Genomic DNA, 27,292 nt, shown 5'->3' on the forward strand with positions numbered 1-27,292 from the left:
ACTTTATATGTTAACACTTATTCCAAGGTATTCAACATTTGCTTAGGAATTTCCTATAAAAGCCTTTCTTCCACAAACTTATCAATATTTTCTTTTAATACTCCATCATCTTTCTCATGAACTAGAACATAAGGGGAATATTTATGTAATACTCGACCTTTTCTCTAGTTATTAGCTTTTAACTCTTGCATTTCTTTCCTCAAGGCAACATTATCAATATACAATTCATTTATAACTTTTTTCATTTCTCTTTCTAGGGTTTATGCTTACTCTATTTTCTCTTGCATATATTTTACTTAGTCCTTGTTAAAAAAATTATGTACAATTTTTTTGTAATAGTTACTAAAGGAAAAATATCTTCCATTATTTTTATGACTACAACACCATTATCTTCTTTAATGAAATCAAGCAATTTTGTCTTGTGAGCCCCTTTAAAATTGATCCATGTAGCCAAATTTTTAGTCTTAGATTTGTACCCCAATCCAACAATCTTCTCATTCATATAAAACTCACAAAAAAATATAGGATCATCTTTCTTCCTTATTTGTTCAAGTAGGAAAAGATGCTTGATTAATAAACCATGAACAAGTAGTACATCACTTTTTTGCACCATTTTCCTAGCCTCGTCCAAAGTGCAATATGATTCATCCAAATTAATTTTCTTGAAAATTAAATTAATAATTACCTCATATTTCGATTCATCATCTCCCATCAATATGAGTATTTTTTCTCCTTAGAGCCCATTATTTTTATCTAGATCCAGAAATCTTTAAATTATTTTGGTGCAGGATCACCTAGGGGTTATTTATTTTCAACCCTCAAATTTTGGTATGTAAGATCCAATAAAAATCATGATGTGAATAAGGACTACTCAAGGGTCATCTAGGTGATTTTTTAAAGGTTGTAATATTATGTGATTGTCTTTTCCAAGGTTGGGCAAGTTTTTCAAGATTAGCCAAACGATGCTAGGTAAGCCAAAATTGGGCACAATGGGTAGAATGCCTTGTGAGTGAGTAGAATGTCATGTTTTTGCATTGGAAAAGTATAGGGTAATTTAAGACACCATTATGAGTCATTTGGGAGAAAATTGGTAAGAAGAGATCAAATTTTGCATAGGTTACAAAAAGTTGTCAGTGACAACTTTGCATTTTGACAATGTTGAATGACACCATTTGGGCATAATTGAGCATTTCGCCAAAAAATAGTTATGAGCTTGAGAAAATAGTGGAAACATGATGGGAGGACATATAAAGGCCTTTCATGGAATTTTAAGTAGGTTGGTTAACATTTGGCATGAATTTCAATAAAGAACAATTGACAATTTTATGGAAAATTATCTATAGATCCTTTGCAACTAGTGCAACTTGTGTCCAATAGATTAATTCATTAAGTTTTTCATTGTATATAGTTAGCTTTTTTTTCTATCAATGTGTGATTTGGTTTTTACTTTTGTAAAAATTTGTTTATATAAACAAAAATTCAACCACTAAACACAGGTCACTAGACTGATCAGTGTTTGGTCTAATAAAATGGCCTTGCGTTGAAACTCTACCATGGAAATTTCATGGCCACTGGAGGTTTGAAAGTAGGGTCAATGAGATTTATTTTCCTTTTTTTTGGAGACCATAAAGAAATTATTGTATTTTTAATCTCTTGTCCTAGGTGAGCTTTGCAATAGCCCAACTAGGAGCAGAAAGTAAAGAGGTGTATAACTTATAGGAGAAGATGTATCAGTGAATCCAATGGTGTAGAGAAGTGAAAAGAGTTCATACAGAGCCTTGATAAATATTTAAAGAGCATTTGAATCCATTTGAGTGAATTTACTACTGAAATATAAAACACAAGCTTGGTTCCTTTGTAAATCAACTATGTTAGGGCTTGGGCATTGTATGGATAACCGAAATCTTGAAACCTCCAAAATATAAAAGAACACTCAAAGGGTATCAAAAATGGCTTTTTTTTACAAGGTTATTTGGTAAATTTTCAAACTAGATCCCAAAAACCCAATTTGGAGGCCTAATTATGACCTATTATGGCTAGTAGGCCTAAAAATAAGAAAAATTGGAATTACTAGAAAAATGGCTAAAACATAAAGCAACGTGATGTGCTTGATGATTGATGATTGATTTGGAAGCCCTAGGCTCCTACAAGGTGAATGCGAAAGGGACAAAAAGTTTGTAGTTAAGCTTACTCTTGTGAGCTTAAGTTAGGAGTGTGTGCAATTTGACTTGATAAAGAAGCTCTAGGAGAGCAAGAGGGAAGTGAGTTTGAACCTCCTAAGATAGTAGGGTTTTTCATGGAAGGAATCCCTAGAAGGTCCTAGAAATGACCAAGAAAAGAGCTCAGAGTATCTCATTTGAGAGACTCCCTATAAAATTGATACCAAACCTATATTTGGGCTAAGTTGGTTATATGTTAGTTGCATAATTAGTAGGTGATAGAAGCATGGTGACCAATGTAGAAATGGCCAAGATGGTCCAAGACTAGGAAGAGGAGAATAGAATCCTTAAAGAAAGGTTTAATGGGTTGGAAAGTAATCTTGGAAAAGTGGAGAATAAAATAGAAAGAGTACAATGAAGGTTAGAAAAAAAGAGGAAAAAGTGAAGCAAAAAAAGGTTGTAGTGGAGGATGAAGTGCCTGAGCTAGACCTTGTATTACAATAAGAACCCTTCCTTAGAGAAATAAAGTCCTTGGGAGGAAAAATACTAGAAGGAATACCCTTACTCGGTGAAAATATGAAACTTGATATGTCATGGAGTGGATAGAGGTCTAGAAAACCATTTTGAATGTGAAGGTGTGAGTGACACACAAAAGGTGAAGGTGGCCAAATCAAGATTGAGAGGGGTTGCTTGAACATGGTAGAAGTTTGTTCAAACATAGAATTAAAAGGAGCGCAAGAATATCATTGATTCCAAGAAAGGGATGGTTTCCAGATCTAAGAAACTTACATACTTGAAGACTATGAGAATCAACTTCATAAAAAGAGGCATAATTTGAGACAAAAGGATCTTGATGTTAACACATACACTAAATATTTTCAATGTTGTATTTTAGATCTAATGTAGCAGAGGATGAGAGTTTCAAGGTTGGAAGATACTTAAATGGATTGAGGTGGAGCATCCAAGAAGAGATTGCATTCCTAAGTCTTATCACCATTAATACATTTGGGCCCATTTTTTGACTATCATTTGTCACACAAATCGACGACCCACCATCGAAATATTATAAAAAATAGCCCTTGTTGAACATGTGCCAAACTTTTTGATAGATCCTAAAGCTAATAGAATTCTAATGACATAACTAGCTATTGGAAAAGTGTTATCATCGTAATATTGAATCCATATCATCAGTAGAATATTAGGAAGTAAAATTCATGAAAGCAACTTGACCAATGGATAACTGATGTCATTGTTGTTGAGAGTATGACATCCTCATCAGAAACCCAATTGGTATTCGTCAATATTCTAATTGTAAGAAGTTGAATTTACTAATGAGGATCTTGTTGACTATATGGCATCCTTGTTGTATCTTACATAAAATATTATTGGCTTTTAGTCAGAATTTCAATGATCTTTGCATAGTATAATTGTGTCAAGAAAATAATTTGGTAGTTAACGATTTCTATTTTGGTAGTGATACAGTATTCTCTGTCACAAACCATTTTTTAAAGTTTGACTTGAAAAATGCAAAAATGTTCTAAAATAATGCAAAAATGATAAGATGATGAATGTCGATTGTTCAAGTGGCATATATCCATCTTTAAGTCATAGTATTGGAATGAAAATCAACTTAAAAATATTTATGCAAGAGATTGAAAAAATTCTATCAATCTCTTGTGTAAATGTATTTAAGTTGATTATCATTCCAATAATGTGACCTTAAGCTAGATATTTTTCACTTATATAATCAAAACTCTTTATCTAATCATTTGCACATATATTGTAGAACATTTTTGTAATTTTTAGGTCAAACTTTAAAGAAAGGGTTTTTGGTAGGAGAATACTATACCACTACCAACATGGAAATCGTTAACTAACAAATCATTTGCTTAACACAATTATACTATGAAGAGGTCATTAGAATTCCCACAAAGAGCACTAGTGTGATCTACAAGTTCAAAGAATATAGAATAATAAGAAATCTGAAAACACATTATGGATTTATTAACATTTCCATCATAGAAAAGGAGGTCCATGTTAATGATATTCCATTTATACCAAAAAGGTGTTGCTATTATGATTTCAACGAGAGTAAGTAAATTCTTCCATGAGACATAATAGCATGCACATTATATTACCAACTACAACGAGGTATGTAAATGGTTTCGTGAGAGAAATCTAGCACAACAACCAGTCAGTTGCAAAAAGTTGCAAAGAACCTTTGAAATAATTCTTTTTCTTGGGCTTAAAATATACTACTTGTCAAACCTACTATAACTATGCCACAACAATACATTAAAAAAATTACTCTAATAAGTGATATGATAGTTTTGGAATGTGGAATCTAAATAAGTTCACAACAAAAGACTTAGCTTATGTCCTTGGAGAAGGATTCATATTATACTTCATTTTATCTTTTCACCAGTAGACTTTAGGCCCGTGTACCTTGTAACAAGCCATTATAGAGCTTGAACAATACTTAAAAAAGTTTATTGTGGAAGTTTTATCCCATAATGGGTTTCTAACATAAACATAATGTTAACTTGATGTTCTTGAAATAGCTTCTTTCCATTTCACTTTCTAAGTTATTATCTCATGTTACACATCTATTTCATTTCCATCACCATTTCAAGTAAAGAAACATATGTAAGATAATTTGATTAGAACAACATTTCATAAGACTTACATATAAATATGTAAGCTTATTTAAAAAATTATAATATGATTGGCTGAATATTTGAAGACAAAATCATAAGACTTGTAGATGAATAATGTATCTTGGATTTCCTTATCATTTTCTCCCAATGGAGCCCTATGTAGACAATCAACAACAAAGAGTTGAGATTCTATTTCAGAGGATATATGGAAAATCCCTGTAAGCAACACCCATTAGAAGTATAGTGATGCTTCTCTTTGTCTCTCTCATTTCACAATATAATAAAACCACAAGATTAGGAGAAACTATTGTAGGAACTACTCATTTGTAGTGTTTGCAAATTATATTTACAAGTGATAAAGCTACATACATCTTATTTTGAGTGCACAAACAATGGATGCAAACAATTGATTGACTATGATAGTAAAAATCTTGAAGCCAAAAAAATTGCTACTCTGTGATAGTAATCCACACAAAAGATCAATTTCATTAAATGATAAACCAAGAAAGTTTGAAATGCATAATAAAGGTATACAAAATATCAATAAGGAGGAGAGAATTGTACCTTAAACTAATAAGGTACCATGGCAAAGGAATTATCAAAATGAGGTGATTGTGGATTCTACTACACTAGAGGAAAAAAGAAAAGGAAGAGGAAAATGAACATTTTCTAATAGAGACAAGTATATTAGGAAGAAAATTGTTCGTATTAGGATTATTTGAAACAATTGTATAAATTGAGTTATAGAGGAACAAATGTAAACATTCTTATTAAAAGTTGGAATTCCAAGTTGTATACAATGCATTATTTAAGTTGATGCAGTGCAAGGTTGGGTGTACCCCTTGAAGGTGACCTGTCCCCAAACAAATAGCCAAGGGAAATATAACAAATACACAAATATTCAGATCCAAAACATCACTTATTCTCATAATAGATTCACAAGATTTACATCCAACATGCTCAACTATAAGGCCTTATGGGTTATGACCAATACAAAGAAGAATACAACTCAATCCTTATATGCAAGGATACAACTCCAAGATATCAACTCTCAAGATGATCCTAGCTACTCCATGATCAACTAAATAATGAATCTAAACATCACAAGACCCTCTACTTATGCTAAACCAAGCCACAAGTTGGCTTGACAAATTACATTAAATAAACACTCAAGCCACAAGTTGGCATGACAGATTAAATATTACTTAGGATAGGCCCTAAGTTCACAATCATAACTAATGCATAAGATTAAAAAAATTTGTATATCCTTAGCCATAGGCCCACACACCACAGAATGATCCACATCTAAGATCACACAAACCAACTCCCATGGATTGAAGCTTGCGGAAATAATCTCCAAAGTTTGTGTAGGAAATAAGGAATACATTACCAGTAGCCACCAAAAGATCTCTAACTCCAATATGATCAACCAATCATTATGCACACATAAGACAAGGTCCACCAATGTGCCTCAAAGATAACCCTAATTGCATGGAACATAGGGTGCATAAAATCCAAGCTTGATGCTCCTGCACCACCAACATACATGATTGCCAACTACCCCAAGATATTCTTGCATTAGATGTGTATCTTTTCTATGATTTCATATAATGTATAAAAATATTCTCAATGAATCTACCTATAAATTCATATGCTTGTAGGTGAAGTAAGAGACAAATAAGTAAAATAGATAAATAAGTATTTTTGGTATAACATGAGTTAGTTTTTAGGTAGAATTTTTTGTGATAGTAAGTGTGGCATTTCTATACTCGTAGTAGCTAGCGAAGGTCATGAAAATGCCTAGGATAAGTAGAGTCAAAGAATCTAGAAGCCAATAAAATTAATCAAAGTGAACTTTATTCAAGTTGTTTGAAAACCAACATTGCTCTTGGTTTCTACATGTAACCTTCTCAGTGAACAAAATCAGGAAACCAATGAGTAAACTACCAACTCCTATAATACTCATAGAAACAACAATACCCAAACTTTTCATTACGTTTAGCATTTGATCATAAAATTATTATTGCATTCCTACCACTATAAACACATTAGCCATGCCAAGAAGTACATATTATGGAAGTAGCCAAAAAATACTTGTTAGGATTGTGGCATAGGGATCATCTACTAGTCCATTATCCTTTGCTACCTTGAGCATTTTCATTTCTATAGCTACAACAAAAATCATTGAAAGTGAAAAAATAATATCCTAGTGCCTATCCTTTGGAGCAATGTTGTACATCTCCTATCCCCCAATAATCTCCTTGCACTACAAACAAAAATGTGATCATAAACATGGACCAATAGCATAATAGACATGTTAGTAAAAAGTTGCATATTTGCAGAAGAGATCACAAAGTGTTGACCAAGTTTTCTATCCATTCTTCTTCCCTTCTTTGTGAAAAGTTTTTTTTGATTATGCAAACACAATTCCATACATCAAACATGCTATCCAAATGGGTAACTATTCACTATTTCTACCCCCCTTCCTAAAATTTGGATTTCTAGGGTGAAAACCATGTTCATGCTCATTTGAACAATCATTTTTTTTTTCCATGCAAGCTAATAGGGATATGGAATTTTTTTGGCTTTTCTTTTTATCCCTAAGCCATAGAAAATTTAAATCGAAGGAAAAATTCAACCTACAAAAATGCAATTTTTTCCTTGTTTGCACAGTTGCAAGTAGTTAAGGATTAATCATCAAGGGGGTCATGAATGCATGAAACAATCAAGTTCAATGTCAACACAAATTTTTAGCTCAAAAGGATAGCATCCAATTTCATGTTGTGAGGAACCGACTAACCATACATCGCATGATCGCTGACAACTTCAAGCTTAAGTACAATCAAGCTATGACCCTATGAATTTAATTACAAAAGTTCATTTCACATGCTTTCACATCATCACAAGAGGTTAAGGGATAACCAAACTTTAGGTTGCGATGTAGTGAAACCCTTTGCTTGCTTCATCACATGGTTAAACGATTGGACCTTGGTTAAAGCTGTGAAGTAGCGATATACTTTGAGTGCACCATCGTAGGGTTAGCATCAAGGTTAATGATTTAAGTTATGATGGTGAAATGCTAGTTAGTCTGGTGGTTTCACATGTTTACAGTGGTTAGTGGAAAGGATCAAATGGTGGTTCCAATGGAGTGATCAATGATAAGGGGTGATCGTTGCAACTTTGCAAGGTTTGGTTTGCAATTATGATAGATGGTTATGATGTTGCGATGGAGAATCAAATAATTAATTCCATATAGCCTTCACATGATCATAGGTATCTAAGCTACAATTAAGTTTTGGATCATGATGGTGCAAAGAGTTTTATCTGCAGTTAAAGTCTGTGTTGTTGCAACTTTGTTGGGAGTTAATGTTAACGTGTGATCAAGATTGTAATGGAGCAAAATGCTTTGTTTGCATTTTCATAGGGTTAAGATTGTGGTTAAGAGGATAAGTCATGAAGTTGTGAAATGGTGAAGAGGGTAAGCCTAACCCTGTTTGTGACATCACAAGGGTAAGCATGTCTGATGTCTAGCAATCACAATGGAATGACAAAGGCAAAATGAATGGGTTCGCAACAATGCAAGGACAAGAAATATTAGATCCATAACCACGTTGATGGTGTGAAAGGTCAATTTCATGTTGAGCATAAGGTAGTAATAGTTAAGGGGATAAAGTGAAAACTAGCTACAAAGTAGCAAAAACCATAAAATAAGGGAGGTTACAGCTTCGCAGGTTCAAGCGGTTAATAGAGAAAATAGGTTGCGAAGCTATGAACAAATATGAAGATACGGGTTAATGATATAAATTTGAATGCTTGGAGAGGTGAAGAAATGTTTCAAGGGTATAGGGCCACATGGTAGTTAAATTGGTTGAATACAATTGACTTGCTGATGTAGCTGATTTGGTATGAGGTACGTGTAAACATGCAACAGTTGGAAAGATTAAGGAGAAATGATTCATCGTCTACAACCATTTTTTGATATCCTCAACATTGTTGCCCTCCATGCTTCTTAAACACATATCATGATCGATCTAGCTTTGATTTGATCTCTTGTACCTGAGTGCATGCTTTCCCTTGCTCTTTCGGTCATGTACAGGAGCAATTGCACTTCATGATTAGATTTCTTCTGTTTCTCAGTTATCGAGGGAGTTCATACTCAAGGTTGTATCTAGGTTATGCCTGCACCCTATAAAGGAAAGTTTTGTTTTTGATCAAAGGATCTCTCTTTTTATGGTCTTTCATAGATACTCTTTGTAAATGTTCTTGCCTCTTATTCAATAGAAATCATTGCTACTACATCCATTCTCAGTCAATTAGATTTGTGTCATATGGTTATATCTCATTTTTCTAAATGTATTCTAGTGATTTCAATACCATATGATTATGATCATTTCAGTTAATCAATCTATTGAGTGAATCTATTGTATTCCTTGTATGGTTACATTATCTTCTTAGCTTTTCTATTGTAATAAGATTAAAGGAATATAGATAGTGGTATGTCTTGTGAAGTCTATTGGATCTAGTACATTTATTAGTAGGAAGTAGATCAAAATACTATTTGGTGTATCACCCCCTCTATTTTAGGATAGTTAGTTTGATTTTCATGCATCTCCTTCTCCTTTTTCCTCTTAAGAAATAGTTAGGTGCACCTAGATAGTAAGGAAGTCGGCCTTCTCTAGAGACTCAATCTTTGATTGCAAAGTCCCACACTTTTGAGATTGTTTCCATGTTACACAAGGATTCCTTTAGGTAAAAAATTTAGGCAAGGATGCAAACTTTCATGTCAACAACAACATCTTGGGTTTACTACAAGTTTGGTGATTATTCACTATTTTATGAGTTTATTGATTATTCAAATGTTATTGATGTATCAAGTAGAGAGATACATTATTGTTCTTGAATTCAACTTCCTATTGTTGTAGATGGTAAGGCATTTTATTAAGTTACAAATAGGAAAAGTTTAAAGTTTGTCTTGACTATTTCTGAATAGAGAAGGAAGATAGTTTTGTTTATTTTGAAAGTCACCATGAGTAACTAGACTCTCCCACTTTATGTGCTTTCCATGTCTTGTGGGAGGAGTCTATTGTTGTATTATATGTCTAAGGTGTTGATGTGATTGCAAGGAGAAGTCAAAATGAAAGAAATGATGAACACAACTTGACTATGAATAATGAAGGAGGGTTTGGGCGAGTAACACTAGTTATAGGTATGCCAGTTTTTACTGAATGAGAGTCACTTTGTATGTTGGAATATGTTCATATAAGTCTATTTGAAGGTGTGGAATCCATTGGTTGGGTTTAGAAGTGTTTGGAAGGGTGAGTTTAACAAATCCTTATGTTAGAGCCCCTAAAAGTGAGGGTTTGGTGAATAGGAGGATAAATGAGTGTGGAAGCTCTTATAAACTTTAAAATTTGTTGATTTACATCATAGCTCAGGACTGTTTCATGGTTTAGAAGTCTAGGTATGAGTGGACATAGGAGTTGCTTCACAAATGGAGGCTAATTGGGCCTAATTTGGGAGTTGTAGGATAGTGGATTTGTGTATTGGTCCAAAGGAAACCATATCAAATTTGAGATATGTCATGTAAATTAGAAAAGGGTATCTAAAACCCTATTTCATTTGTAAAGTCATTTGGGAAACTTTAAAGAAATTTATTGATTACCTAATTGATAGGGCAACTAAGAGCAGGCCAAGACAAAACAATTTGGTCTTGGGGCTAAGGAACTTGAATTTAGGTTATTTAAAGTATGTTAGGACACTTAGATTAGTATCAACATTTGGATTTGAAACTAAATATTTGGTTAGTCAAGAGAGTAAGAGTTGTGCCCAAGGATAAGAGTGAAGTTTAAAATCATAATTAATGTTGGGTGAATCATGTGTAAAAGTTCAAAAGGAAATAGACTTATTAAAAAATAGGTTGATGTAATCAGAGTTGATATGATCCATGATGAGGAGAAATGTTGGAAGGGAACTTGACAAATGATCTTGGAAGGCAAAATGATGCTAACATAATGTTGGTAGAAGGTAGGGACAATGTAAAGGTGAAGTAAGGTGAATATGTGATGTGGAATGATCCTTTTAAGGATCTTGTGACTATTGGAGAGTCTAATGGAGGTTTGTTTCAAACATGTCTCAAAATTAGTGAGTAGTGATAAGAGAGTTTGATCTAGATGCGATCAAAGTTTGAGAAGGGGATTTATTTGTAGAAAATAGTCAATCCTAGGAGTAATTTCCTATTAATAGGTCTAAGAATGAGAATGGTTGAATCTAGTATATTATTGAGCTTTTACTTTATTTTGAAAAAAAGTTTAGTGTTCTCTACTTAACAAGGCCAACCACATAAAGGTGGAAGCTCAACTAACACACCTCCACCCCACAACATAACTCTAAATTTCATTAACATCTAAAATTATTTCATTCTTTCATCCATTAATAAAATGTAACATTCATTCATTATCATAAGAAGTAAAAAAATTATGAGCATCCATAAAGTAATCTCATAATATCTAAAGCTAACATCTAACATTCATTAACATTGTTAGAAATGTTTACAATAACTGAAAGGAGGGGAGGGGTGAATCAATTATTCAAGGTCCTTGAGTATCATTTGAACAGTTAAACACAAATACTCATTGTTTTGCTTATCTTGTTGTTGCTTGGTCTCTACTATAAAAATATTGTCTTAAACATAACATGCTTTGCTGAATGAAAAAATTATTAAATGTAAAAACATATAAAGTATTCAACACAAGTTTGAAACTATGATTTTACATGGAAACCTAATTTGAGAAAAACCACTAACAACATGTCACCACTTTTTTACTCTTTTGAAGTGAGCTCTGTTAGGAGCCAACCTTGTTAAAGGTTTACAATACAAACTACATTAAATGTGACCTAGTTAGAGGATTTAATCACCCTATTAGGAGTGGCCTTGTCATAGGACTTTGATCATTCCATTTAGAATGTCAACTAGTTAAAGGATTTACACAGACTATTAAGTCCTTCAAATAACTGTTAGGTCAACCTCTATTAAAAGGATTTCAATACAAATTGTTTAGAGTGATTAGAAATAAAATCGTAGGGTTTTGATTTGTATGATTACAACTCACTTTGCAAGTTCAAATCACTATTCAGCTCATGTGCTAAGTCATTGATAAGCTTTCCATTGTCATCTATGTTCAACTATCTCCTTCTTTTACTCTCTAGCTCTCCTTTTTAAAATTATGTCTCCCTCTTTGTCTATCTCTCCCTCTTTGACAACAATGCCAAAGACACTTAGCTTTCTTGGCTTCAATCTCTTGATACATATGAGTTATGCATATTTGCATGTCTGGATGATTTATGTCACCTGTCTATGACTGATCTATTATGTTGTACTTGACTATCTACCTTAGGCATATCCCAAAGTAGAGTTGTATTGTATCATTGTGTAAGATATTCTAATTAGCACATGCACGATGCAATACACCTTTCCTCCTTAAGTAGCTTTGTTTAGGAGAATCATGGTGCAGAGATCAACAAAAAAAGAGTAATGAGTCCAACAAATCTAATATTTCAAGGTATGTTATACCTCTCCTAATATTCAAGGGTCTACAAGTCCCCCTTAAACAATACATTGAACTATCACAAGTTCCTACACAACCCCTTTCATTCCACAACCACTTTTTACAAAGTAACTCTAAAAGCCAACCTTGGATCTAAAGCACAAAACTGAGAAATAATCACTACCCAACTCCTTGACCCCAACCAATCCTTGGGACACGTTAAAGGATATATAAAGACTAGGATTCAACAATAGTTTGGCTTCCCCGACTTTCACAACTCACAAATGCACTAAGAGGCCTAAAACTCCTAGTAGTACTTTTACTGGTTTTAGGGAAACAACTTAGAATTCCCCCAAAGAACTTGAATTTTTTTTTATAGTTCTAGATACACTTTTGGAACTTATATCTACCCTCCAAATTTCAACTCTCCAACCTACTCCTGCACCCCTGAACTCACATAGGCTTCACAAGCCTAATTGACCAAATTAGGCTTGGAACACTTGGTAAAGAAAAAGAATGGGTTCCTAGGTTTCAAGAATTGGTTTGGAATGTCTTCACTAACCTTTTACAACATGAAAAAAAAACATCCACCAAGTTCTATGTCTTCATCTCCTTGTTTTCCCTACAAACCTTCATGAAACTGGTTGAATGCATACGGATATTCAACCTAGGGCTCGATCATAGAACCTTCAAATGTTCTGAGAATAATCTACCACTTTGGAATCTATGAATACATGCCCTAATCTTGAAAATTATAGAAGGCCATTGAATTCCAACTGTGGAGTTGCAAGTTAGGGTCCAAAATCCATCAAAACCCTCAATTTCAAGGTTTGCTAACCTAGTCATAGAAAAATAGCAATAACTTGCTTCAAGCTTAATCAAATTGAATAAAACAAAATGTAATGGAACAAAGACTCAAAGATCTATCCAAACATGACATTAATTTTAGTCTCCTAATCCATACAACTCTGTACCAGCAATCAATGCTCAAAAAATCTATTTATTCCTTCTCCAAATTGGTTTGACCATACATCATGTCACACCACTCAATGTATCGAGGGTGTTTGAGCCTAAATAAACCATCCCCAATGGTTATAAATGATATTTGAAAGGTTAGAGCCATTGGGTGAAAAGTTGAAACTTTTCCAATATTATGCAATAAGACCTTATAAACTAAACATTTGCAACTCCTAAAACCTCACTAAGATATAATGACTCATAAAACACATCAAAGTCACATTATTTCTTTAAACATGTAAATTTAGGATCATTTTGGACTAAGTGAACTTAGGTTTATATGGACACCTTAAGTTCCTTGACCATATAATAGGGTCATCCTTATTACAAACAAACATAAACCATCTTTACTAAATGAGGTGGATCATCACCTCATGTCTTCTATCATGAGCCTCCTTCCATCTTGTCAGGTCACCTATCAAGTCACCTAGGTGCCCTGCACCATACTCCTCTGGCCAAAAGAGACTCAAGTCCCTTGAGTGGGAATGTCTGAAATTTTAACACCAATCTTCTGAATATCCTTGGGAGTCATCCAAGTTTCTTCCTCCAAAGGCTTGACCAACCATTTAACTTAGTCATGATATGTGTGCCTCTTAGTCTTTTTGCTAATCCTCTTTTCCAGAATACATTCAATGATTGGTGGAACTTGCTTTGGTAAATCTTGTAGTACATCTGCAGATGGAAAAAAAATAGACCCTACAACACCAATGTTAGTAGAGCTAGAAGGTTTATAAGCATAAATACCTGATACATTAAATATAGGTGAAAGACCTATTTTAGGAGGTAAATAAATCTTGTATGCATTAGGACCACATTGCTTGAGGATTTGAAAGGGACCAATCTTCTTCATGTGCAGTTTGGTATACTTCACTTTAGGAAGTGCTTTTTTCTTAAGATAGCATAGTGATAAAATAATAGAAAGAAAGACCTATATACACCGGACTCAAGTTTTTTTAAGCAATACAAAGATCTTTTTTTTTTTTTTTTTTTTTTGCATTTGTAATATGAAGTTATTTTCTTGTCAAATTTGTCCTTTGTGATTATTGGTTGTCAGAAAAATTAAAATCAATTGGACTAGTTTATTTTGTCCTCATGTTCCTTTTCTAATTGGCTTTCTAAAAGAAAAATTAAAATCAATTAGACCATTTGGTGTATTGTATACTTGATCATCTTTCATTGATAGGATTGAATGGTTGATAGTTTATATAAAGGATAGAATACTGTCTCACAAACTTGTACATGATGGTTTGATAAGCAATGACTCTATGCCTAGTAAGGATAATGGACTGGTCTTGATTCTTTAAGGAACAAAAAATATTTACTAGCACCAATTTTATAAATATCCATTTGGAGCAAGTAGGGACAACATAAAGTAGAGGAATTAGGAGCATAGGTAAAATTGAATCAGATACATTATATAGAAGTAGAACATTTGTGAAGAGAATAAAAAAATTCAGGGGTTCCACAAAATAATTATTCATCTAAAGCACATGCCACTTTGTATTGAAAATTAAAAAAGAAAAAAAAATCACAAATAATCTTCTATAAAAAGCTTCAACTTAGGGATATAGTTGGAGAATAGGTTTCCTTGTCTAGGTTGTATAGAGCATAAAGTGTAGAGGATTCTAGTTAGTTTTGATTGATCTTGTCAGTTGGCCAAGTCAAATGGAGAGTTTAAAGATAAAGCTTGACATACTTTGAGAACTTTCCAATATGTTGATTTGGGAACCAACACAGTCAAAGGATTTAATGCAGAGCAATAATATGTGTTTGCAAAAATGTGAGTAGAGTGTATGCCCCATGTTAAAGCTATTGCAAATGCTTTAATGGGAGAAATTTCTTTAATGGAGCATATGCTCATCTACGAGAAATGCTTCCATCGTGTGATGACCCCTAGAAAGGACATGTTAAGTGAGAGCACCTTCATTGTACAATAAAATTTGGATAAACATGTACTAAAACGGTTTACAATTGAGATTTCCAACTCTCTTGTACTCTATAAAAAAGAATCAACTATCTTTGTCCTGAGGCCTATGGTCCCCTAATAATTTTCAAAAGAAATATATATTCGATGCATTAATTTTTATTTTTAAAAAATTCCACTCATTGTCCACATAATGAAAAATTGTGACTTTATGAATACTTTTCTTTTCGCTTCATGACAAGTTCACCAAGGTAAATGGTTGTTTGTTGTGGATTTTGAAGAGTTTGTCACAAAGTTTAGCATGCTCATAATAGTGAACACATGTTCGCTAATAATGGAACTAGTGTACTCGCCAAAACAAGTTTTGTAGGTGGATTTAAGGTCTATACTTATGACTTGGCATCTCCGAAAGATGTTCGATTTCATCCTAAATGCTTTGGCCGACTCTCTCACATCCCTTTACATCACAAAATCCATTAAAAAAGTTGAACTCCATGAAGGTTGATTCATAAGGATAAAATGCAAATAGCAAATGAAAACGGTAACTTTGATGTTCCTTCAACTTGACCCGCCTTTTAAATTCAAATGCACTTTTAGCATTAATGTACTCATAAAACACACAAGCCCCTTTCAAGAAGCTTAGCATTAAAGATAAGAAAAATGCTAAGACACGTAAACCTTAAAATTTTGACTCAAGAAGTTCTTTTATTAAAAATCCATAAATGCACTCAAGTCCTACACGTCTCTTTTATCTCATAATTATTATCAATATCATAAATAAGAATTTTATTTAAAAAGCTATTAAAAGTAACAAAGAAAATTTGATTTAAATATTTAGAGTTATATAGATGTTTTAAATGTATACTAAAGCATAATTATCATGAAAATATTTCATTTGTGATAATCTTGACATGTTTTTTCTTCTAAAACGAGGGATGGCAATTTCCACCGAAACTTTGAGGCATCAGAATGAAGTGTATTGGAAGCAAGTTGAGGAGACGTTACGAAACTCCTCACAATTGTTTTGATCTCTATTTCTGATCGAAACTGCTAGAGGGTGACGTGTTGTCGCTTTTCAAAGCTATTGACGAGTAATTTGTTGAGGTTCACAACAAAACAGAAATCCGTTGTAGTCTAGTTGGTTAGGATACTCGGCTCTCACCCGAGAGACCCGGGTTCGAGTCCCGGCAACGGAAGTTTCAAATTTTACACGGCTTCTCCACAGATCTTGTCAGCAAAAGAATCTATCTGCTCCACAAGCGAATAGAATGCGTCTGCCGGGAGTCGAACCCGGGTCTATTGCTTGGAAGGCAATTATCCTAACCGTTGGACTACAAACGCTTGGACTACAAATACAGATGCTAGAAATATTGGAATGAGTTATTTTGATACAAACGTTTAAGCAAAGAGGAGCGGAGAGTGACAGTGTTTCGAGTTTTGGAAGAGATAGTGTGAGATGGGCGGTGCCGTACACTGTAGAGTGGAGGGGACTATGCACTACATGTAGACAGCGCTGGCCAATAGAGTAAATAAGGTCTGCCAGAAAAAATAGTGATTTATGGGCGGTGTTATTGATCCCACATGCGCGAGGAGGAGGAAGCAGGGGAGAAGAGGCAGGATAAGAAAGAGGGGAGGGCAGTTGTCTAAGCATACTTACCTGGGCGGGGTCAATCGGTGATCAGGAAGGCCGATGGCCTAGGGAGAGCACCTTCATTGCACATAAAGAAGGGGGCTCTGCCTAGCATCTCCCATTGTGGAGAGTGCACGTCATAATTTGTGACAGAGGGGGCTCGCGTCCGCGCGGCCTCCACTGACTTAAGTTAAAAATATACTGTTTTGTGCAGCAAGCGATCTGTAGCAATTAAATTATTCACAGATAGCTTGAGATTTCTTAGTCCTTTACTTCTCTCTAAAACCTATGGGCCTCCTGATCCAAGCAGGCTGTAGTCTGTCGACTGTCAGCTGTCCGTGGGTTAAACTCTCGAATCAGGTAACTTTGGAATCTCCTCCTCAGCACAATTCTGATATATGCTAAAGCCACTTGTTTTCTGTGTTAACAATTCTACAAAATGGCTAATATACGAATTGAAATGGGACATTTGAACGTGGAGCTCACATAATTAACTCGCTGATTATCGGTTTCTTGTTTTCATACGCTGCTCATTACAAAATGGTAGCGAGTCGGTCAAATTTTAAAAAGGTTGGGTGAATCTGTCAGAACGCTCGGAGGCCTTCACTGCATGCTGTGAATAGCAGGCAGGACGTTCATCGGGAGGCAAGCTGCGAACAGCAGCCTCAGTATTCGCGCTCTGGCCACAGAGCCTTACTTCATCGTCCAGATTTGTGTGCTTGTCTGAGTTTGATACGCAGACTAAGTTGTACAACCTTCAGAACAGATCCTGTTCAAGTAAGGTCGTACTTAACATCCCTGTGCCCTCCACATATATATAGTTTATATTTAGAAAACACTATAAAGGTGGGATATTATACACGCGGGGCCGGTTGTAGCCAGATGTCACAGCAACCGCTTGATCAGAACAATAACAATGCCCGGAGTCCAGAAACTTCAGCTAGTGGAAAGCCCGGACCGCAGCGATTGTTCAAAATGGAGCTATTGTCAAAGTTTTTTGATCTTTGCAAGTATTTGTGTTCAAATCTTCAGACGCATCAAATATTTCTCTTCAGAAATTTAGCTATGATTGGGAGAGAATTCACGAATATCAGTGTGAAATCTTCCGGAGTCGGCATAGATCAGCAATAATCTGGTAAAACTTTTTTGATCTTTGCAAATATATGCGTTTATGCCTTCATATGTACAGAGACATCAAATATTTTCAGATGTTCACAGAAGATTTGCAATCTTTTACAAAGATATTGGGGGATTTTCGAAAGCACATGATCATATTTGAAGAAATCTGCTTATGTCAGTACATTCGGGCTTTGTCAAGCAAGGTCGGCAGATATTTCCTGCTCACGTGCAAACATTTGAAGGATCCGAGGGAAAACAATTTGCAAAGTTCGATGTCCCTAATCCTTTCAACACTACATTTGTAAATGCTTTTTCATAGATCATTTCATTATTCGTCGTTGTCTGGTTTTTAATTTTGTAGATATTTACATAAGATTTATGGAGAAATCACCGAAATCAGTGTGAAATTCTACCAAGTCGGGACAAATCAGCAATTATCCGGTAAAGTCTTTCATGTTCAAATGTACGGAGGGATAACACAGTTTTAGATATTTACAGAAGATTTGTAGTGATATGCAAAAAAATTATAAAGATTTTGAGGAGATTTTACAAGGTTCCGAAAATATTTGAAGAAATCTGCTCGATGTCATTACATTTGGGCTTTGTCAAGCAAGCTTAGCAGATATTTCCTTCTCCCGAGCATATATTTGGAAGATCTGAGAAAAAATTGCAAAAAAAGGACGTGTAAGCCTTTGCATTCAATATATATTTATCATTTCAATATTGCTGTTGTCTGCCTTTAGCTGCTAGCTTCTAGAATTTGGAGCAACATCGGTTGTATTATTTGCAATATTTTGCTTGCTCTTCAATCTTGCATTGAGACGACGGGGAAGCCATTTGAAATTTGCAGTGTCACGTGGTTCGACCAACAAAATAGTCCCAATGTTCAGGCATCATTTTTGCATCGAATTCATGCTTCTTTTGGCATGAATCTGATTTGATTTAGCAGATCCACAGCTTTTTCGGCCAACGTTTGGCGTGCAACTAGCAGAGGTTTAGTGTTTGGCCCATTTCTTTTCCTATAGAAGCTGCATATTTTACATTACAGGCCATATGCTGTCAAAGGTGTTGGAATTTCAACTTTTTTTCGCGTTTAAAATGCTTACTAGCACTTAGATCTGGCATGTTTTCTTTTTCTGGGGTTTAAAATACTAATTACTACTTTATGGCACTTAAATGTTTGCAAAGGCGTGTCAACAAAGGCATTGGAATCTTGCTCTGGATAGTGAAATCTAAGAGGACATCAAGGGTGTTCATTTGCTCAATGACTCATCAAGCACCTACAATTTAACGTGCCAAGGCCGAGCAATATCTCTGTTAGTATTTTGGATCCTTTGCATGCCGGATAAACCCATGGTGCATAGCGCAAGTGTTATTTCTGTCACGAAACATCCGTAAAATGGCCTCTACTCATGTATGGAGCAGTAGGCATTCACTGCTAGTTGATGCTGCCCTGAGTCCAATGACTGTCAAGTGCCAATCAATCTTTGCGTTCAAAACCAGAATCTGATTATTCCAAGCTGGTTATTTGGAATTTGTCATTCATCATACTTTGCTGGGTTCAATTTTCAATTGGTACCTGACATGTAGGCGACAAAGCAGGACTTTTAAAACTGGAAATCGACTTGATATTCTTTGCAAATTGGGTTCTTATCGGCGACCGCCCATCTTCTGCCCCTTAGCATCCTTTTTGGCCATTTCATTTTGACTTTTCCAATGCTCTTCATTGGCTTGGACTATGCAGGGGCATCTATATTGCTTCGTATACGGTTTAAGTTTGCCTTGAAAGTCGGCCTAATCTTTCACCACTTGGGCGTGGAAAACAGATCAGATTCGGATTTTCATTTACAATTTGGGCGCTAATTCCTTTTTCAGTAAATCTGCTTTCCGGCAACAAAATTTTGGGCTCCACTTTGATTCATTTCCCTCATTCATTTGAAATATCAAAATATTCAGTTTAGATGCCACAATGGAGTTGTTCGTTTACTTTGTCAATTTGGAATTTCAAAATATTTATTAGGTGTTGCTGAAGCCTGCAAGGGACAAAGCTGACATTTTAGACTTGTATTTTCTTTGCTGTGGTGCATGGATTTCTGTCAAGTTGGTAGGGACATCCTAGAAACAAATGGAGAACATCCATTGGTACTATTTCAGAAACTAGCCTATCTAGAGTTTCATTGTCCTCTTCACGTTCAGGCCTGGCCATTGCTAGCAAGAAAAAGCTGATATATTAGATGCCCCTTTCTCCTCTCATGTGTTAAGGTTATGCGTCTTCCCCTCGTGTTGTACTCCAAAGGTATTTCCTTTGCTCTGGTCTGGCCCACTGACGAATGGCAAGATGACATGCAAGATGCCATGGGTACTACGTCAGGCAATACCTTATATTCAGAAACCTTGATATTGAAGGCACCAAGACCAGAATTATCTACATCCACAGTTTGATTTTTCTTTAACCAGGAAATCTTCTAATGATCTTAAGCTCGGAATACAGTAAAGTTATAATTTATCTACCATATATGATTGAGGGGTGGTTTCCACACAAGCCAGGAGAAGGGAATAAAGTAGAAGATCGAGTATAAGAAAGAGGAGAGGCTAATTGTTGAAGCATACCTACCTGGGCGGGGTTAATCGGTGATCAGGAAGGCCGATGGCCTAGGGAGAGCACCTTCATTGCACATAAAGAAGGGGGCTATGCGTAGCATCTCCCATTGTGGAGAGTGCACGTCAAAATTTGTGACAGAGGAGGCTCGCATCCGCGCGGCCCCGTGCAACATTAATCTTAAAGAATCAAGATTGCGATTTCAATTTCAGTTCTCGTCCCGACCGGTTAACCATAGCCCAGTCGGTAAAACGCTTCAATGATGGAAGAAACTGAAGCACGTTTTAAGTGTGCAGTGAATCGTGTTCCTCTCAGCTAAATAATTTCAAAATGAGGTCCAGTGATTGCTGATGCTTGTGGCGATGGAAAAAATACGAAAAATCCTGGGCACAATTTGGGGAAACCTAATCTACTTGTTTTTGCCTCAAAGGTTGAACCACCTAAAATATATTCTAGCAAGGTGGAAATTACTCGCCGTTGGTGAGCGTTAAAATGAGGGCAAAGACTGAAACGAACCCTCTTTTTCTTAAGCATATACCTGACATTTAATTGACTGCACTTACGTGGAGTGTATCTTAATAAAATGCGAAGTTATCGATTTCTTCTTTTCATAAAGATCTGAGAAAAATATTACAATATGTGATGTTCGTAATCCTTTGCACAATATATTTGTAAATGCTTTCTTTAAAACCATTTCAATATTGTTGTTATTTTCAGCTATATACACAAGATTTGGGGGAGAACTGGCCAAAATCAGTGTGAAATTGTCTAAAGTTAGTATAAATCAGAATAATCTTCTTTTTCAGGTGTTTATCTTTTGTTACCATGTGGTCTAAGGGAGAGTGGACTTTGTGACCACATGCTTTATCAGAGGATGCTCACCATTGAAATTCATCATTTTGCAAATCTACATTGCATTTGATTTTAAAATTCGGTTCACCAAACATAACTTAAGCCTTTCAAAGTAGCTTTATTCCAGGGAAAGGTTTTTGCTGATATTCTGTAATGTCCCCATTTTAGCAGTTGACCAAGTGTGTGCGCGTTAGCCTTGTTCTACATGGTCCCGAGGGCTAACGAAGGGTTTAATGGGATCTTGGAGTGTTTTGGCCTAGTCATTTCCAGTTTGGGCCAAAACGAAGTTGATTTACTCAGTTTCAGGCATACTTACTATTTTTAGTACGTCGGCAGGACACAGTGCAGGTCAATTTTGGTGGTTGGATTCGATACTCCTCGGTGAGAGCTTTTCGATGAGCTATCACTCGCATTATTCGGAGTCCGATTGCTAATACATTTTAATGTCTGAAGTTTTATTAAAGTAACGTCTAATTTAATTGTAAAATATTAAAGTGTTACTTTAATATTTATTTTATGGTGATGTGTACCCAAGGGAGACATAAGGGGTATTTTAATATATGTTTTATATTACACATCTTTTATCCCACATTGCCCATATGAGTTGAGCGGACCCGTGGGAATAGAATAAAAGGAAGCATTTGTGGCTTCATTAGACAGGTTGAATATGAGAAGAAATTGGTGTGTGAGTTGCAGCTTGGTTCTTGGCATTTGAGGACGTCTATCCTCTCTTGTAACATTCTAGACGTCATTCCCTTGGGGTTTGGCCTTTGGAATTCTTTCTTATTGGCTTCATTATCAGGCAGTTTAGTTGCATTTCTGGCTACAGGCAGATTTGATATTTTGCTCATATCTTCTTCACTACTTGTCCAACGCTTATGCCGCTTGGAGGGAATGGTATTATGAAGGTAGTGGACTGATTGGAGGACAAAGTATTGTAGCAGCAAGTTCGTAAGCATGGGCTGGAGTATTATGACAATATTGCTGAAGTAATTAGCGAGTTGATAAATTTGCCATGTATTTGGTTTTATGAATTCTGAAAATAACATTTTATTAGCAGCCGTTCATTTCCACTTTGCATATTATTGTAGTTTCTTTCTTGCTTATGTTGTATGATACCAATTCCATGCATGAAACACAACAAACAAATAAACGTTTGATTTCTAGAGTTATAAGGGGTTTAAAACATTAAACGGAGAAATAAGAGGTTGCATGCAAACTGTTTGACAAAATTCATTTTAGCAAATTGGTTTAGTTTTATGGGACATCCAGGGGTTTCCATTACAGTGGTATCAGAGCTATAAATCCTGCCATCCTGTGGAGGTCTTATAGGGAATTTGGAACAGCCGGATAGAGGGAAAAAGTGTTTGACGAAATGTCAAAACACTAAAATCAGAAATAAATAAAAAACACAGGCTAAGCATTTATGTTTGAGCATGCGACAGGGGTCTTATAATTTCCGCGATACCAGAGCAAGACAAAATAGGATTTCAAACTTGCAAAGCAAACAGTCTAGTACATCCGTGCAGGGGGACATTGAATCCAACCATACAGACATAGAGGAGATATTCTGTGATCAGGACAATAATATGGGTGATCGAGATGACAGGAATATAGGATTAGGCGGAGGCAGAAATGCTGGTCCAGATCAGGGGGAGGTATTGTTCCGACAGTTACTGGATACATTAGAGCAGGGGTAGCATATGCAGCAGGAGTAGAATAGGCGAATGGACATGATGTTGCAGCTCATGGCTAGACAGATGGGTGTCAATATTAATCTAGGTGATGCCAACAACAGAAACAATAACAACGAGGGAAACAATAACAACGGGGGAAACAATAACCATGAAGGCCAAGGGAACAACAATGGTCCTAAGAATAACATTAATGGTAATAATGGACACGGCAAAAATGGGAATTAGGCTGATAACTTTAGACACGTTCCACGCCCAGCACGGACTGCGAGCTCGAGACCTCTTCTACCCACTTTCCCACCCAGAGATCTGGTTCAACCAGTAAACGAACCGTAGATTACCGAGTTACATAATCAGTTTAGGAGGGACTGGGAGGCTAATGGACCAGAGTTTCAAGCGGATATTTCTCTTAGAGATTATATGGACTTGAGGATGAGACACATGCCTAAAGCAGGAGGGAGGAATCAAAACTTTGAGCTGAGGAAGAAAGTTGGAAAACTTTCTTTACCTTATTATGATGCTTCAGGGTAGATGACTGCACGAGCTTGGGTGCAGAAGGTAGATACATACTTGCAGCTAAATCCTATGCCTGAGGAGGAGGCTATCAAGTATGCGGCTATGCACTTGGATGGCATTGCACATGAATGGTGGCATCATGGCATGGTGACTTTGGGGCATAATCAGATTACATCCTATGAGGAATTTACTGAAACATTGATTGGGAGATTTGACACTAAGGATCCCGAGTTAAATTTCAAGGAGCTAGCATAGTTAAAACAGTCAAGTTTTGTGGATGCTTAAATTGCCGAGTTTCAGCGCTTATCCGTACTTGTTACTGATATCTCTCCTAGGAGATTGGTGGTGTTATTTTGTGATGGTCTTGCTGATCCATTACGAGGTTGGGTGAAGGGACATGATCCACTCACATTAGCTGAAGCAACTAAAAAGGCATGAGATTTAGCCCCTTCGATACACAAAGGAAAAAACCATTCAACAGATTCTTCCTACCGCAAGGACAAAGACAAAAAATCGTTTCAGAAAGAGTATAGCAAACCCAAAGAAGGATCAAAAGGACTAGACAATGAAACCTTGAATGAACTTCGAAAGAAGAAGCTGTGCTTCCATTGTAGAGAGCCTTGGGACTTATCTCATAAATGTTCTCTCAAGGCTAAGGCAAATCAAATGGAGTATTTTTCAGCAGAAGAGTCAGAGTTAGAAGGGGAGGATCAGCACTCCGATTTAGATGAGGGTAACACTATAGAGGAGAGCAACATTCCTAAGGATGATAGATCGTTGGCACGCTTGACAGGGGCCCAAAAGGCAATCACATTTAAGGTCAGGGGTACTATCCAGGGGCAGAAAGTGATATCTCTTATTGACACTGGGGCTACACATAACTTCATAGATGCACAGTTGGTATCCAGGAGAGGGTTACAGACAAAGGAGCATGATGGGATTAGAGTCATGGTGGCTAACGGTGATAAGTTATTATGCACTCGAAAGATATCTAATCTTCGCATCAAGTTTGGAGATGGCTACGAGTTGGAGGATGAGTTCTATGTTGTGGACATGGGAGATTATGATGTCATCCTCGACATGACATGGATGGCTTCACTAGTTGAGTTCACACTCAATCTAGCGAAATTGGAGATGAGATTCCAGCATGAGGGCAGAACTGTGGTACTTAGAGGGCTTTCAGATGGAGGTTGCAAACTAGTGTCCTTGAGGAGAATGCAGAGACTTTTTCGTCATGATGACATAGAGTGGGCGACAGAGTGCCACATTATGCCAACTTCACCAGAGCCACAAGAAAAGAGTCATCCACTAGATGTCTAGAAGATACTTGATAGACACGCTAAAGTATTTAGCAATATTCCTCATGGGGTTCGTCCTGACAGAGGGATGGAACATGTTATTGAGCTCAAGGAGGGAGCCAAACCAGTTATGATTACTCCCTATCGTCATCCTAAGAAACACAAGGATGAGATAGAGAAGGCGATTAAGGATTTGTTGGAGATGGGCCATATCAGGCCCAGTAAGAGCCCCTTTGCTTTAGCAGTAGTATTGGTAAAGAAGAAGGATGTGACGATGCGCATGTGCATCGATTACAGGGCACTGAATAAGAAAACAATTAAAAACAGGTATCCCATTCCTAGGATTGATGAGCTAATTGATGAGTTGCATGGGGCATGCTTCTTCACCAAAATTGATTTGCGATCCGGATACCATCAGATCAGGATGAGAGCAAAGGACATTGGGAAAACAGCCTTCCGATGTCACTATGGCCACTTTGAGTTCATGGTTATGCCATTTGGTCTAACCAATGCACCTGCTACATTTCAAAGTTGTATGAACCAAGTATTCAGGAAGCAACTGAGGAGATTTGTCTTGATCTTCTTTGATGACATCTTGGTCTTCAGTAAGACCTGGGAGGAGCACTTACATCATCTGGAGGAGGTGTTATCTATTCTGGAGAGAGAGTCATTGTATGCCAAGGAATCTAAATGTGAGTTTGGCATGACTGAGCTCCTTTACTTGGGGCATATCATTAGTGCAGATGGCGTTCGGGTTGATCCCGAAAAGATTAGAGCTATTGTAGAGTGGCCTACTCCCACAAACCTTACATAGCTTAAGGGATTCTTTGGTTTATGTGGTTTTTATAGGAGGTTTGTTAAGGGATTCTCACAGATTGCTACACCCTTGACAGATCTTACCAGGAAAGGAGCCTTCGTGTGGACAGGGGCAGCACAGAGGTGTTTTGAGCATTTCAAGCAGGTAATGTCTTCATGTCCAGTTCTAGCTCTACCGGATTTCACGAAGCCTTTTGAGCTTCATTGTGATGCATCAGGTGATGGGATTGGAGCAATATTGATGCAGGAGAAGCATCCCATTGCATTCGACAGTAGGAAGCTCCGAGGAGTTGAGAAAAGTTATTCTGTCTATGATCGGGAGATGTTGGCCATAATGCATGCATTGGCAAAATTTCAATCATATTTGGTAGGTGGACGTTTTGTGATCAAGACTGATCACAACAGTATTAAATACTTCATGAGCCAGCGTGATCTTAATGACCGGAAACAAAAATGGGTAACTAAATTGCAGGCTTATGACTTTGACATAGAGTTTGTCAAAGGTAAGAAAAATGTGGTGGCTGATGCCTTATCTTAGAGACCTCACTTATGTGCTCTGGCAGAGATTTCAGGAGATTGGAGAGATCGAATTATAACAGAGTATGTCAGAGATGCTTGGGCTTCTAGATTGATTTCAGGTACCATATAGGATGATCGCTATGAGGTGATAGATGGATTGATCAGAGTTCAGGACAGGGTTTATTTGATTCCGTCATCACATTTGAGAGAGGCGATACTGAAGGCATTTCATGATGCACCCACAGCTGGACATCCAGGGGTTTTCATGAAAAGAGCTCAAGGATGATGTTCAAAGGTATGTCAGGGAGTGTGTGGTTTGTCAACAGAATAAGGGAGAGCACACATTTCCTGCAGGTTTATTACAACCCTTGCCCATTCCTGATAGGAAATGGGAAAGTATTTCGATGGACTTCATCACTAGTTTACCATGAGTACAGGGAAGGGATTGCATCTATGTGGTGGTGGACCTCTTGACGAAGTTTGCTCACTTCTTTGCTATTCCGTCCACTTACACATCAGCACAGGTGGCAGATCTTTTCTTTAAAGAGATATTCAGGTTACATGGGTTGCTCAGATTCATTGTCAGCGACCGGGATAGTAAGTTTATGAGTGTTTTTTGGCAAGAGTTGTTTAGGTTGTGTGGTACAGATCTTACACCTAGCACTAGTTATCATCCGCAAACAGATGGGCAAACAAAGATTGTGAATAAATGGGCGGAAGGATATTTGAGGAACTATGTAACTACACAACAAAAGGCTTGGATCAGATGGTTGCATATGGGAGAGTATTGTTATAACACCACTTATCATATGTCCATCAAGATGACTCCTTTCATGGCACTCCATGGTTATGAAGCACCTAGCTTCATGGATTTAGTTTTGGGGGACAGTAGAGTGCCCAAAGCCAAAAACTTATTGCAGGATAGTCAGGACATCCTGAAAGTGCTCA

The 27,292-nt window shown here is 36.5% G+C and overlaps 5 non-coding genes across 5 annotated transcripts; 3 read left to right on the top strand and 2 right to left on the bottom strand.

Annotated features, from left to right (window-relative positions):
* Positions 1 to 16,424: 16,424 nt before the first annotated feature.
* TRNAE-CUC (transfer RNA glutamic acid (anticodon CUC)) lies at positions 16,425 to 16,497 on the top strand. Its single transcript has one exon. It is a non-coding gene; the product is annotated as a tRNA-Glu (tRNA).
* A 73-nt stretch (positions 16,498 to 16,570) lies between these two features.
* Positions 16,571 to 16,642, bottom strand: TRNAG-UCC (transfer RNA glycine (anticodon UCC)). The gene has a single exon. It is a non-coding gene; the product is annotated as a tRNA-Gly (tRNA).
* Positions 16,643 to 16,950: 308 nt separating this feature from the next.
* LOC149558690 (U1 spliceosomal RNA) lies at positions 16,951 to 17,112 on the top strand. The gene has a single exon (XR_016352533.1). It is a non-coding gene; the product is annotated as a U1 spliceosomal RNA (small nuclear RNA).
* A 397-nt stretch (positions 17,113 to 17,509) lies between these two features.
* On the bottom strand, positions 17,510 to 17,718 carry LOC149558691 (small nucleolar RNA U3). The gene has a single exon (XR_016352501.1). It is a non-coding gene; the product is annotated as a small nucleolar RNA U3 (small nucleolar RNA).
* Positions 17,719 to 20,656: 2,938 nt separating this feature from the next.
* LOC149558692 (U1 spliceosomal RNA) lies at positions 20,657 to 20,818 on the top strand. Its single transcript, XR_016352538.1, has one exon. It is a non-coding gene; the product is annotated as a U1 spliceosomal RNA (small nuclear RNA).
* Positions 20,819 to 27,292: the final 6,474 nt, after the last annotated feature.

The sequence above is a fragment of the Cupressus sempervirens genome, chromosome 5 (assembly GCF_028749045.1).
Source record: "Cupressus sempervirens isolate cs-2001-9-10 chromosome 5, ASM2874904v1, whole genome shotgun sequence".
In the NCBI taxonomy this organism is placed as follows: Eukaryota; Viridiplantae; Streptophyta; class Pinopsida; order Cupressales; family Cupressaceae; genus Cupressus; species Cupressus sempervirens.